Raw genomic sequence first — 11,050 nt, 5'->3', positions numbered from 1 at the left:
TAAGAGACAAAACAGATGAACATATGGGAAGGGAAACAAAAATAATATAAAAACGGGGGGGGGGCAAAACATAAGAGACTCTTAAATATGGAGAACAAACAGGGTTGCGGGAGAGGTTGTGGGAAGGGAGATGGGCTAAATGGGTAAGGGACACTAAGGAATCTACTCCTGAAATCATTGTTGCACTACATGCTAATTAATTTGGATGTAAATTTTAAAAAACTAAAAATTAAATTAAAAAATAAAAATAAATAAATAAAAAGACATAGAAAAAATGTAATGAAATTCAAATTTTTCAAATATTCTATTTAGAAAAATATATATGTCGTTAAGATATGAGCTGTTCTCTAACAGTTACACGCTGCCACTTCTGGTCTCACATAAGCCAGTGCTTAGAACCCAGCTTCTTTACTGGTTTCCTTTAAAAAAAAATGTCACCCCAAACTTGGTGATTATTTGAATTCTTCTTTTTTTTTTTTTTTAATGTTTACTTATTTTTGAAAGAGGGAGAGAGACAGAGCATGAGTTGGGGAGGGGCACAAAGAGAGAGTGACACAGAATCCAAAGCAGGCTCCAGGCTCTGAGCTGTCAGCACAGAATCCACCACAGGGCTTGAACTCACGAACCAGGAGATCATGACCTGAGCCAAAGTCAGATGCTTAACCCACTGAGCCACCGAGGCACCCCTGATTATTTGAATTCTTTATGGCAATTTATAGGACCATAGAAAAGGATCATATAAAATCAAATGTTACACTGTAGTTTTCCTAAATATAGTTTTAAAAATTTTTATCAAACTATTACATGAATTTTATTTCTAGATTTCAAACAGTACAGGCTTGTGGTAAAAAGTAACTGCCTCCCCCGCACCTGCTTTCCATTCCCAGTATGTTCTGGAAGGTCAGCCTCCTTCCTTCTTTTCAACTAATTCTGGACTTAGTTCTTCTGGTGGTTTTCACTTGAAAATCCTCCATTTGAAATCTCTGTCTTCCTTCCAAGTTGCCTCTGTCTTCTCAAATTTACCAGTTCCCCTTCCCCAGGAGGAACGGGTGCAGAGACTTATTTGGGTCCCTGAGTCCAAGGGGCTCAGCTTCAGCTCCTGGGCAAGTTTATCACAGCTTCCCCTCTTCAAAGATTGGCCCTCCCGGCAAGCAATTTGATACTTGCTGCTTGTAAAAGAAAGTTTCTCCTTATTTTACACCAATTAGTAAAATATAGAGTAGTATAATCAATCATGGAAGTACATTCAGTGCTCAGAAAAAAACTCCAAGAAGAATGGTTAACTCTAAGGAAATCAGGAAAACACTTTCCAGAAGAAAAAATATATATTTGGCAAGGAGGGAAGGCTTTTCAGATAGATGGAAAGGCCTGGAAAGGGTAAAACTACACAGGGTCTTAAGGGAACCTGTATTTTTGCAGTATAGAGTTCAAGAGGAGAAAATGTGAGAAATGAGCCTAAAAAGTTAATAAGAGTCAGATGGTCCTAATATATGAGGCTAAAAAGCTGGCCTTAAGCCCATAGTCCAGGAGTTGAAATTTTAAATGCCTGTAAATGCCAAAGAGATCGTGCAAATGAGCAAAACGAAATCATGTAAATGAGAAAATAGACAGGAAGTGTACAACCCTGTGGGAAACTGGGGAAATTGTGCCCTTCCAAATGGAACAGTTCAATTATTTTTACACAAAATATAAGTCTAGTGTTGCCAGTCCAGTGTTTTAATAATAGCAGAATATCCAGACTTTTCTGTCAAATTCTCTAATTTTTAAGTGTTGGCAACTATTACATGGGTTTTTTTTTTCTCCAGGCTCATGGTATGTGGTCAAAAAATATTATATATATGCTTGAAAACTGGTTTCAGCCAACAGACCAGAGTTTTTACCTCTTTTAGAGGCAACAGAGAACGACCATTATAAAACCTTAAGACCTTGTGCAGCCACGGTCAGATCCACAATTTTAAAGGTTTCCCTGGTGGCAGGATGTAGAATGGACTGATCGGGAAAGTGAAAACGTGAAATTGAACATATAGAGATAGGTTGGAAGGCTCTTGCAATTGATCACTGATAGCAGATGTGCTGAGAGTTCAAACTAAGGTACCATGTTTATATAACCGATTGTTATTTTTCAATACAAGTAGTGAAATAGCCCTGAGCTTTTCCACCAGAATGAGACCCCAAATGATCACTGAGAACTTTATTTCTGTAAATCGTGGGTGTTACACTTTCAGAGACAGAATGGATTTCTCTCTTCACAATTTTCCATGACTTCCTCTTTTTTCTTTTTTCTCATAAAGCTACTTGCCAATAGCAATAAAAGAAAAGACTGTACATCTGGCTTTAGAAAGACAGCTTGTTGAACCTCTACCCTCTGCTTCTGTATTATATCAATCGCAGAAGCAAACAGATATTTTCTCCAAACCGTTCCCACGTGCCCACATCTCTGAATATAAAATAAACAGTGCAGACCATGAAAACAGACTGTTTTAAACAGTGCATTCCAGCTGGGAAAACTGTCTAAACATAATCCTTATTTTTATAGTCATTTAAAGATGTACTTTATCTATTAAATTAACTATTAAAAAGGAGAAAATGGGGAAAAGAGAGAGAAGAGGTAGAGGGAAAAGAGAGGTGATTCATCTGTTTTTCTGTAACACCTAATACCTCCATTTCTTTATGCTTAGATGTCAATCTATATATTTCCGCACAAAATTATTTTATCCAGGCAAAAGTAGAAAATTTTAGTCGCTTTCAGTGTCTTTTTAAGATTTTTTCAAACCAAATCTGTACAAGACAGATCAAGGCTATCTTTGTCTCATGTTCCAATCTAATCAGTGAGAAACCATGTTCCCTAGTTCTACAGACAGAACCATTCAGGTGCTGACCACGCTTGGCCCCCTCCCATGTCATGAGTTCACAAGGTATGCCCAGGCACCAAGTCCATCCCAGCTGTCCCCAGAATGAAAAAGAGATACTACATCGGTATCACTGCATGCCAGGCAGGCTTCAAAGATAGTCTAGGCTTCAGTGACATTATCGGCTATTTGCACCCTAAGCAGCACATGAAGAAGTCAAGGGTTCACATGCAGGAAGGAAGTTCTGGCCTGCTTTCCCACCAAATCCTGGGTTCTGGGCTCTGGTCCCACATTTTTCTAAGCTGCTTTACTTTTCATAAAGATATGTATGGATATGACCCTGGCATCAGAGACCCTGCTCTCATTGCTGTAAAATTCCCTTTATCCATGGAGATAAAAACCAACATTCCCACCCACTTGTTCCTGCTTCTATCCATGGAGTTTCAGCTTAAAGAGAGTATAGTTCCCATCTCCGAGATCAGAATAAAGGGAAAGTGAAATTCCTGTGAATCCTTCCGGAGTTGTGACAAAGATGTGTTCCAGATATCCTGAGCTGAAACTTGGAATGCATTTTTTCATTAAAACAATCATCAGCTCTCTAGCCAGTTCATAAAATCCTATTTAATCTATAATGTTCTCAGAATATTCCAGAAATTTCAATGTGATCCATCTGTTCTGTTCCCATTATTGCCCAGGTTATTTTTCTTTTTTAACTGAGTAGCATGAATATAACCCTACTCTGCCAAATTCCCCAAGTGTCTCTACTCACATTTGAAAAGTTCCATTTGTGCAGCCTACCAGATATTAAAAACCTATGAGGTTCAGCAGATGAGTTTTGCAGTTCCAGTACTGTGTGGCCCATCTCGGGCCATCAACAAAGTGTAGGTATGTTCCACAGCACCTTCCTTTCCTTCTACCCTTCAGCTTTCATGGAAAATGCAGGAAAGTTTGAGGCCTGTTATTTTAAATGGTAGCCTGCCAGAGGCATGCCCATTTATATATATAAATTTTATATGTGATTTATTAATGGGAAAAGAATAGATTCTTGGATGAAAATGAGAAAAACCATTCATTGCATGGCAAAAAAAAAAAAATCATTCTTCTGGATCTTATGATTCCTCTCCCTCATCTTATTGGAGAGAAGAAAGGAAAATAGGGAGAGAAGTGTGCTAGCCCCTTGAAATGTACAGACTAGATAATTTCAACAGAGCTTGTCAAAGTCTCAGTATGGACTGGTGACCTTCTGGTGTATAATCCATACCTGGCACACATGAAGCGTGATGAATGATCTGCAAGGATCAGCTTGGCTCTCATCATCTTCCTCAACACAGCCACCAGTGAAACTCATCAGGCTCCTAATGCTGACCTCCCAGGTGAAGACTTCTCACCCTCCAACTCTGGTCTCCTACAAGTAAGACTGCACCCTCCTAGCCCAGGGGTCCTCCACTGGTCTCCTCAGGGATACAGAGGAGGCCATCTCATTCTTCCTCAAGTTTCCTGCTATAACTACAGCATAAATTCTGTGTCTAGATTCTCTCAGGTCCTCTCTTTTGGCTCTCCAAACCCCATTTGGAGGACGAAAAAAATTTAAACCCTAATAATCTGTTATTTCTTGCTCACTTCTCAAAGTAATCAGAATGCCTGGGAGTAATGGGGGAATATAACATAAGGAAGTGAGAAGCAAAAAAACACAAGTTTATTGTTTCTAGATATTAAATGGTTGCACATTAGTAACTCAGCACTATCCTTAAATGATCATAGAGAAAAGAGAGAGGGAGCTCCACTCATTTAAAAAAAAAAAAAAAAAAGTCAAGGAAAGTCTCTGATTGGCCCAACTGAATTCTCCCATCCCCAATAAACCCTGTGAAGAAAATGGGGTATTGTGAGAGGCCCGCCCTGTGGAAGAGAAAGCTAAAACCACACATTTGAGCTAAAGAATCCTCAACAATTCTCTGAAAGAAGATAGAAGCACTTTTCAAATCAAGTAAAAAGAGTGTTTACAGGGACGGACATCTGGGTGGCTCAGTCGGTTAAGTGTCTGGCTTTTGAATTCTGTTCAGGTCGTGATCTCATGGTTCCTGAGTTCAGGCCCCACATGGGGATCCAAGCAGACAGTGCAGAGCCTGCTTGGGACTCCCTCTCTCCCTCTCTCTCTCTCCCTGTCTCCCTCTCTCTTCCCCTCCCTGCTTTTGCTTTCTCTCTTTAAAAAAAAAAAAAAAGTGTTTACTACACAGGAGCCTATTCTAAAAGTCTCTGCAGAAATCTTTCCTAAAAGGGTTTAACAGGGGCACCTGGGTGGCTCAGTGGGTTAAGTGTCTGACTCTGGCTCCAGTCATGAGCTCTCAGTTCATGGTTTGAGCCCAAGTCCAGCTCTGTGCTGAGAGCACAGAGCCTGCTTGGACTTCTCTCTCACTTTCTCTCTCTCTGCCCCCACCCCTGCTCATGCTCTGTCTCTTTCAAGATAAATAAGCTTAAACAAAAAAGGGGGTATGTCATCTACAACTGGAGAAAACAAAAATCGATCCAAATATATATAATATATATAAATCTATCCAAATATATATAATATATATACCTCCTGCGCTGTATAAGTGAGACCAGACTTCAGAATGTTTCTCAAGAATAATTCTAGCTCACAGTGTGCCCAGAAATCCCATGGATCTGTCCCTGTCCAAGAGCGTACAGAAGAGGACACCTGGGCTGCTTACTCTGTTAAACATCTCACTCTTGGTTTCCTTCAGGTCGTGATCTTGGGGTTCCTGAAATGGCACCCCACCTTGGGCTCTGCACGGACAGGGTGGAGACTGCTTGGGATTCTCTCTCTCCCTCTTCCTCTGTCCCTCCCCTGCTTGCACAAGCTCTCTCTCTCTCTCAAAATAAATAAATAAACTTAAAAAGAAAAAAGAGTGGACAGAAGAGACTCAGAAATGCTCCCTCTTCTAGTCGCCCCCTATTGCAGCCTCTGACCACCCTCCAACTAGCCAGTCTCAGCCTCCAAGACCACCTTCTCTGCCATCCTCTGCCCCCAGGGCCGGCTAGTACTTTTTTGAGTTTAGCTCCTCATTGCCGATCAACCATGAGCTCTCAATTTTGTCAGAATTATTCCACTGGTGTTCGCCACTGTCTATCTGCACCTGCGGGCCTCTTACACTTACCTCTTTCCAGGCTTCTATTTGCACTGAGACCGTGTGGCTTGGAGAGGGCGTAGGCCGCTTCTGCGAATTAGCTCACAAGCGCAAGGGCACCAGCTTCTCTTGAAAATGCCAAACCCGCAGTGGCTGCGGCCTCTCCCCGCAAGTGAAGAAGCCATGCCAAGATGACTGGGGTAAAGCCCTGACCACCATGGAACCTGCCAGGGTGCTGGAGGAGAACCTGAACCCAGCCCTTCTGCATCTGCGAGCCCCCGCTTCTGTCTGCGCAGACACGCGTCTCTGTGACTTCCTGCAGAAGCACTTCCTGCATAAGGAGGTGAAACTCATCAGGAAGATGGCGATCACCTGACTCGCCTCCGCAGACTGCGCGGTGTCTCTCCCCTTGGAAAGCCTCCAGAGCTCAGTGGCCTCGGAGGGGCTCCTCTGGCATCCCACTGGTGTCAAGGAGCCAACATAAGCCCGTCCCTACAGCCACTGAGGCAGTTTGGGAGCCCTCTCCAAGTAATGCGGACCAAATGGAAACAAAGCTTTTAGTAGCAAAAAAAAAAAAAAAAAGGGGGGGGGGCTTGCAAAATATTTGCATCAAGAGGTTTCTCTGTACTGGGGCGCCTAGGTGACTCCGTGGATGAGCTTCCGACTTAGTCTCGGGTCATGATCTCACGGTTTGTGAGTTCCAGCCCCTATTCGGGCTCTGTGCTGACAGCTCAGAGCCTGGAGCCTGCTTCGGATTCTGTGTCTCCCTCTCTCCTCTGTGCCTCCCCCACACACGTTCTGTCTCTCTCTCCTTCAAAAATAAATAAACATTAAAAAATTTTTTTAAAAAAGAAGTTTCTCTGTACACGCTATATAATCCAAAATACAGTGATAATTCCAGCAAGTTTAGTGACTCTATTTAGACCATTTGTTTGACCTCAGAGAAGGTATCAGACTCCAAGATCAATCCACCCATGTCTTAAAATCCCTTAAAATGCAGATCAGCTTCAAGAGAGGCCTTGGTCACCCTGAATAGGAAGAAGGATTCTTGGAAACTGAATTTATTTCCTGGCAGAGATTCTATCCACACCCCCACCCATAGAATACAGGAGAAGATGGCATTCTGGAACTCTATGGTATTATACTGAAATGCCTAAAGCCAAAAGAGTCAGCTGATTTTCTTCTTAATGAAGAAAACCAAAAGAGCTTTCTCTATTTTCCATTGAAATGGACAATGTATCAGCTCTAGGAATCTCTGAATGTTCATGGTTCTACTGATATCTTTACTGGTGAAACCAGCAGTTAATTCCCACGATTAACAACCAATAAAGAATGAATTATTCTTTGGAAGTTGATTCAAGGTCTTTCCTGCCAAGCCCTGAATAAACAAGAAAATAAGGTCAAGCAAGTATTTGCAGCATTAGTGACATGTGAAAAAGGAATTTGAAGATAGGCTTAACATAAGATTCATAACTATGTGCAGCTCTAGTAAGACTTAGATTGACATAGCTCTGTGACTATTCAATTACAGGTAGCTCTGCTGTGATTTTAGAAGGTCAGAAAAAGCATGACAAATTGCAAAAATGGCCTCAAATGTTTTTCCTCCAACCAAAAGGTTCTGTTTCTTCACTCTTGAATCTAGGTAGGTTATATGATTTCCTTTGGCCAATGTCTTAGAAGCAAAAGCTTAAAAAGTACTTTAACCCCGGGGGCATCTGGGTGGCTCAGTCAGTTGAGTGTCCTACTTCCACTCAAGTCATGATCTCACGGTTTATGAGTTCGATCCCCACATCAGCCTCACTGCTGTCAGCACAAAGCCCACTTCAGATCTTCTGTCCCCACCTCTCTCTGCCCCTCCCCTGCTCACACTCCCTCAAAAATAAATTAAAAAAATAAAAGTACTTTAACTTTGGAGTTTGTCATGTGCTGCTCTTGGAACCCTGGCACCATGGGAACAAACCTGGACTATTTTGCTGGAGGATAAAAGACATGTGACCCAGTCACCTCAGTTAAAAAGCAGCCAACACAACAAGTGACTAGAGACACATGAGTGAACCCAGTCAAGATCAGCAGAAGAACCAGCTAATTGAGCCCAGCCCAGAACACCAACCATGGAATCAATGAGCTAAATAAATGATTCTTTAAAGCCACAAAACTGAGTATGATTTGTTATGCATCAAATGCTAACTGATACAAAAGAGGTATTTATATACTCTATTTCATTGAGAGGTCTTAGAAGTCCTTTGTGCAGGGCCACTTAGGGACATTTGTAGGAATTAGTTAAAGGGCCACCTATGGGAGGATCATGGGGTCACCCTGGTTTGGTATGCAAGGCACAGGCTAGATATCTGTCTCCATTTACTCCCTAAGCAGAGTACTCTTATACAGTGAACAACCTACACATATGTAAGAAGTCCTACTTTTATGCCACCAGCTACAGCATGAGTTCAAGGGCCATGCTCAAAATAATGCACATGTGGGGGCGCCTGGGTGGCTCAGTCGGTTGAGCGTCCAACTTCGGCTCGGGTCATGATCTCGCGGTTTGTGAGTTCGGGCCCCACGTCGGGCTCTGTGCTGACAGCTCAGAGCCTGGAGCCTGCTTCGGATTCTGTGTCTCCTTCTCTCTCTGCCCCTCCCCCACTTGTGCTCTGTCTCTATCAAAAATAAATAAATCTAAAAAAAAAAAATTAAAAAAAAATAATGCATATGTGTTATTTCTATTGCCCTGTACCCATTTTTCAAGTTGTACCCCCCCTCCTACACTCCATGTATATCTGTAATGACTTTCAATCTAGGGGCCCACTCCTTAAGCCACAAAGGAAGTCATATGACTCAAACTGGACAATCTAAGAACCTGACCCCTTCATGACAATGATGGCCCAGGAATATGGCCAAAAAGGGCCAATGTGTTTCTTCCCTGTAGATTATAGAGGAGAGATAATTTCCTCCTAATGAGATACTAAGCTGCAGGAACCATACAAAACCCCTCCTTGCCAAGCACGAGCTTTCCCACCACAAAAAGAGAGACTATTAGAGAAGGAAGTTAAAGAAAAACAAAGCAAATAAATGGAGAGCTTCCTAACAGCAAAATTTGAGAAGTTTAATCCAATTCTACCTAAGATCTGGAAAAATTGTTATGGAATTCAACTTGGATTCTGTCGTTTGCAATGAAAGTGTTCAGACTATTATACTTGAAAGAAGATAAATGTGGTCCTGATACTACTACTAATATGATATCTGGAGGTGGAGTCTGGAGGTCTCCATGATTACATTCTTCCAGAATGGTGTTCAGAAAGTAGTATAGATTCCTGTGGAAATAAAATAACCATTTTCCGACTGGCTGTTTTTCATCTACTTAATGAGAAACTTTAAACTCTTAAAGATTCTTCTCTTCATTACTCTCTGGCAGCTTTTTTCAATCAGAGGTTCTACAAGAGAACAAAGTCCTATAGTCCTACAGAAAATTATTTGAATAATGAGTTTTTAAATCAGTTATCTAAAAGATGGTACCTACTAGTACTATTCTACATAGAGCAGAGCAGTTAATTAATCACATACAAAAATGTCTACATACACAAATTCTCTAGCAGCAACTCCTATAAAAAGAACTATAGAGTTTTTATCATATCTAAGATAGTTTGACTGTTGCATTTATTTTTTAATATTAGTTTCTTTAGAGAGAGAGAGAGGGAGGGACAGAGAGAGATGGAGAGAGAGAATCTCAAACAGGCTCCATGCTGTCAGCACAGAGTCTGATGCAGGGCTTGATCTCACAACCATAAGATCATGACCTGAGCTGAAATCACCACTTAACCATCTGAGCCACCCAGGCGCCCTAACTGTTGTATTTAATAGTCAACCACTATACTCCCAGATCCTAAAATGAACTTTTATTTTCACATGTTAATATATCTTACATTTGATATAATAAGCATTCTGGTTTGTATTTTCTTTCTAAATATTATGTATAAAATAACAGTGCATCTCATATAATCCATGGCCTCTTGGGTTTGCTGAAACATTTCATAACTGAATATACGGTCACCCTGAAAAGTAAGTACACATCTTAGAGAGATTGTTAGGTCACCTGGGTGGCTCAGTTGGTTGGGCGGCTGACTCCGGCTCAGGTCATGAAATCGCAGTCCATGAGTTTGAGCCCTGCGTTGAGCTCTGTGCTGACAGCTCAGAGCCTAGAACCTGCTTTGCATTCTGTGTCTCCCTTTCTCTCTGTCCCTCCCCCGTTTGCAATCTGTCTCTCTCTCTCTCTTTCAAAAATAAACATTAAAAAAATTTTTTTTAAAGAGAGAGATTGTTTATCATATTTTATTTACCATTCTCTCCTCACCACACACTCATCCCCAACAAACACATAATCCACAGCATATTAACACCATATGGCTATGTTAAATTTTGTAACATGAGTTTTCATAAGATTTTGTAATAAACTTCTAAAGCTGCAATGAAATATTTGTGCTTCAACTACCATTGTCTAGGCTGGTGGAAAAAAATCTTTATTGTCTTGCTAAAAGGAAAGTTCTGTGACATTGTTAGAATACAAAAGAATAGTTTCATCGATTCTCGGCCTTTTGGCTAAGATCAAGTGTAGTACAAAAGAATACAGTTTTTCATTCTTTTATTTATTAGTGAGTTCATTTTCATTAACCAGTGTATTAGTCTGCTAGGGCTAACATAACAAAATGCCACAGACCGCGGGGCTTAAACAAGTATTTATTTTCCCACAGCTTTGGAGGCTGGAAGGCTAAGACCAAATGCCGTCAGGATTGGTTTTTGATGAGGCTTCTCATTCTGGCTTGTAGATGGCCACCTCCTCACTATGACCTCACATGGCCTTTCCTCTGTGTGCAGGTGTGGAGAGAAGTCTCTAGTATCTTTTCCTCTCCTTATAAGGACACCAGTCCTATGAGATTAGGGCTCCACCATTCTCACCTCACTTAACCTCAATTACATTCTTAAAGGCTCTATGTCCAAATATAGTCACATTGGGGGTTAGGGCCACTCAGGCTCCCCAATGAAAATCATTTATAACAATATTTACTGATAATTTACCACGTGCCC

The 11,050-nt window shown here is 41.2% G+C and overlaps 1 pseudogene; it reads left to right on the top strand.

Annotated features, from left to right (window-relative positions):
• Positions 1 to 10,544: 10,544 nt before the first annotated feature.
• LOC113593105 (uncharacterized) lies at positions 10,545 to 10,668 on the top strand (annotated as a pseudogene).
• Positions 10,669 to 11,050: the final 382 nt, after the last annotated feature.

Source organism: Acinonyx jubatus, chromosome B4 (assembly GCF_027475565.1).
Source record: "Acinonyx jubatus isolate Ajub_Pintada_27869175 chromosome B4, VMU_Ajub_asm_v1.0, whole genome shotgun sequence".
NCBI lineage: Eukaryota > Metazoa > Chordata > Mammalia > Carnivora > Felidae > Acinonyx > Acinonyx jubatus.
Note: the sequence above shows the minus strand (reverse complement) of the source record. Positions and strands in the feature narration are given on the sequence as shown.